Genomic DNA, 4,335 nt, shown 5'->3' with positions numbered 1-4,335 from the left:
GCCTAATTTATTTATATATGTTCTTAGACCATATATTTGAAGGAGTATACTGCACACATATTATATGTAATTGTGTATGTAGGCTATGTATATTTTCTCATTTATGTTTTTTTGTTTTTATACATATATTGTTACTTTTCTAGTATTTTAAATTTGAAATTCCGAACACTTGAAGAAATGTCAAAAATTCTTCCCGGACTTGATACATAATGTAGAACATGTCAGGGAAAATCTTGGACATATGGTTAACTTTAAACTTATGTGCTGTCTAGCCTATGTAGACTCAGTGTGATAAGTAGTTATCGTTTGGATATATAGGCTTAGAATTGTTTTCTCATTCACAAACGAAAAATTATTATAGTTTTAGCTAGTGGATAGCCTTGCCAGTAATTTTATCCATCTTTTCGTTTGTATAGTAAATATTTGGATTGGGGTGCAATTCGTTATGCCAAGAAATACTATATGGCTAAGCTATCCTGAAACTTCACATTTATTCATTTTTGTTCAGAGCCGGGTGAAACCATGGCTATGCTGTTGTGAATGACCTTTTCGTACAAGCTGCAAAGCATGTGATTCAAATTTAATGCTCACGTGATGAAATAAATAGGCTCAGCTAAAGAGTGAAGTACATAAGAAAAGAATGCAATTTTTGGAAACTCAACAATCTTTGAGTAGCTGGGTTCGTCAAAAAATGAGAGCCAGGTTGCATTACGCAATGGTAAAAATTGCAGAAATCAGTTGCTTGCTTTTCTGTGAACATAATATATCTATAAACATTGGACCATTTATCTGAGTTGCTAAAGAGATTTTGATGATTCAGAAATTGCTAAGAATATACTAAAGTTGCATAGAACTAAACTTGCTAGCATTGTGACAAATATTAGGCAAGAAAAGACAAATATGCTTAGCTGTCAATTAAAAGAAAAAGTTTTCCCTTCTCATAGACGAGGGTGCAGACATTGCTCATACTAAGTTGATTGCATGTGTTGTCAGATATTTTTTTATAGTAAAACGATGTTGTTATGCAGTTACTAGAGATTGTATTTCGCATGATGATAAAGGTTGTTCTGCAGAATCAGTAGCAAATGCTGTTATGAAATGCTTTGAAGATAGGAGCTTTCCTTTAAACAATATGATTGGTATGTGTAGATAATGTAGTGTCATGTTGAGAGAGACTCGCTCTGTAATGACAAGATTAAGAGAGAGGCGATAAAGTTTCTTATTATTAAAGATGTATTTGTCACTTTTTCTTGCTTTGTTGCAGCAAGTAAGACTGCTGCAAAACTACCTACTAATGTAGGCTTTTTTATTAGGAATATTTCAGTTACTTTGGGCATAGTTCAAGCGACAGGCACAGCTTGCCAGAATTACAAGTTTTCATGAATGCTGAAAAGCAGCGCATTCTAAGACCATCAGTACACGTTGGCTTGCATTTACAGCATTGTGCCCTTCCCGTATTCTTGATCGGTGGGATGTGGCCAAGTTGCTTTTTTCGAGGCACAAATTGAGACAGAAATCTTTCAGCTGATCATATAGTTGATGAGTTTAACAATCCCATTCACAGGAGCCTATCTAGAGAGTTTATGAGAGTTTGTTTTGGGGTATTTCAATGAATAAATGCCTTTTTCAAAGTAGAAAATCTCATAAGTGTATTTCAAAAATCAAGAACTGTCAAATTTCTTTGTCAAAATTTTAATTAAGCCTCAGTATTTATGACGTGTCTAAAATTGACCCATCAAATACAAATCAGCTCTTGCCTTTATCTGAAGTTTCCTAGGAAAATTGCTCGGAATATAATGCAGATGCAGACCTTAATTCTGGTGATGTCACAATTTTTAAGAGAGATGTTTATCATTTTATCAGATTGCTTTCCGAGGATCAGAGAAGATGCTTCCTTTAAATGATCCATTTTTTCGTGAGCTAAATTTATTGAACCTACTGTGACATGACCTTACTTCAGCAGGGAACAGACTACCCTCTTGGTCTCCCTCAAAGATAAATATAATCATTTGCTGCATGGCGATATTGATGAGAGATGGTAGCTGCCTTATATTTTGATGATATGGAAGTTAAGGACCTGATGAAAATCTAACACTGAATTTTGGGTTTTCTTAGCTACTGTGAAGATGTTAATGATGAGTCCATCTTCAAAATTTAGTTTGCTTTAACAAACTTATATACTCTTCCCCATTCTAATGCAGGGACTGAGGATCTTTTCATTTTAACAGATACAAAGACAAAAACGAAATAAAAGTGTGGCCTAGTTTACTCAATGCTACTTTAGTTACAAAATCGGCAATGAAAGTGGATGGTGTAGAGTAAAAAGTGCCTTTGATGTATTGAACTCCATAATGTTTCAATGTATGCCTTCAGAATGTATTTGATAAATAAAAATAAAAATAATCCTTGTACATCAGATTTATTAATATTCATGTCTAATTCAGGCGTGGGGGTAATGGCAGGTTCAAGTACAGGTAAATTCAGGCCAAGGTAGGAGTAATGGGCTGTGGGAGGGTTGGCAACACTGGGCCCACACTTCTGTCAGTGACCATGCGTACGAGGCTGGGTAAACAAGTGTGGCTGTTTACATACAGCGACGTCAATCACCGAACAGTTTCAACATGCTCACCGGTTTACGTGAGAGACCAGCAGGGCTCTGAATCTCATTTTCATTATCATATATCGATATTTAGAATTTGTTGGCTTTATATAAAAAATAATTCATTCATAACTGTTATAGCTTTTGAGCTGCGACGATAATGTTGACGACAGTAACATTTTTTCGTTTCGAACAACATAACGTCAAAATGAAACCTGTTGCTGTTACCAAGCCATTTTTCTTGACTCTCACTTTATTCCTCAACACTTTCCTCTGTTTTTGTATATTTACAAAATCAGAAACTCCTGAAAAAAATCCGAGTGGAAGCTCTTCAAAAAATAATCTAGCGATAATTCTCACCGTATGCCTGGCAGCATGTCTGTTTCTTATCCACTTTTCTATAATTTTCTGTGTGGACTTGTTGTTTTTCATTTGTTTTCTCGTTATTTAAGTTTTCTTGCTTTCTCCATAAATATAATTCATTCATATAACTGTTATAGTTTTTGAGCTACGAACAATAATGTTGACAATGGTAGCTTTTTTCGTTTCGATCAATTTATAACGTCAAAATGAAACATTATATGATTCACCAAAAGCACTTGTTTCCAGCTTTCATTCTTCAACTTTTCTTCTCTTTTTCGTATATTTACAAAGTATTTCTATGAAAAATAGCAGAATAGGGCTCTTAAAAAAAAAAAAAAATTCTAACGATAATTCTCCACCTGGAAGCGGGCAGGCATCTGTTTCTCACCTCTCATAGTTTTTCACCAACTGGACTTATTCGTTTTCCATTTTTATATGTCAATATTTAGTTCTTGACTCTCATTATTCTTCAACTTTTCCTCTACATTTTCGTATATTTCAAAGTAATTTCTATGAAAAATAACCGAGATAGGGCTCTTCAAAAAAACTTTTTCTAGCGATAATTCTCACCATACGCGAACTCGCTCTTTTCTTACCCTCTTTTCTATCAATTTTTTCACCAACTGGACTTATTCGTTTTTCATTGTTTTATATATCAATATTTAGAGAATTTTGTTGGCTTTCTCATAAAAAATAATCCATTTGCCTAACTGGTATAGATTTTGAGCTAGGAACGATAATGTTGACAACGGTAACATTTTTTCGTTTCAATCAATTTATAACGTCAAAATGAAACTGTTGCCGTTACCAAAGCCATTTTTTGACTCTCACTTTATTCTACAACTTTTCCTCTACATTTTCGTATATTTACAAAGTAATTTCTATGAAAAATAACCGAGAGGGCTCTTCAAAAAACTTTTTCTAGCGATAATTCTCACCATACGCCGGGCAGAGCGCTCTGTTTCTTGCCCTTTTTCTATCAATTTTTCACCAGCTGGACTTATTCGTTTTGCATTCTTTTATATGTCGATATTTAGAGAATTTTGTTGGCTTTCTCATAAAAAATAATTCTTCAGCCTGACATTCATAGTTTTGGGTTCTGAACGAAAATATAAAAATAAGTAAAGATTTTTTTTCATTGAAATAACTCATTGTTTTGTATTTAGAGAGCTGGGACTCTTATTCTGACTATTCCACCATAAAATATAAACATTTAGAAAAAAGGACAGCAAAATGAACGTTGTTGGCATAAAATTTCTATTTTTGCTGAATTTTCGAAATAATTATTTTTGGCGCTCTCGAGCGCTCCCAGACACCTCGGGGCTCATGTGCCCTCAGTGATGTGATAACTATGCAGATATGAAAGGGTTAAT

This window comes from Macrobrachium rosenbergii, chromosome 46, assembly GCF_040412425.1.
Source record: "Macrobrachium rosenbergii isolate ZJJX-2024 chromosome 46, ASM4041242v1, whole genome shotgun sequence".
Taxonomy (NCBI): Eukaryota; Metazoa; Arthropoda; class Malacostraca; order Decapoda; family Palaemonidae; genus Macrobrachium; species Macrobrachium rosenbergii.
The sequence above is the reverse complement of the archived record's forward strand: the minus strand, read 5'-3'. Positions refer to the sequence as shown.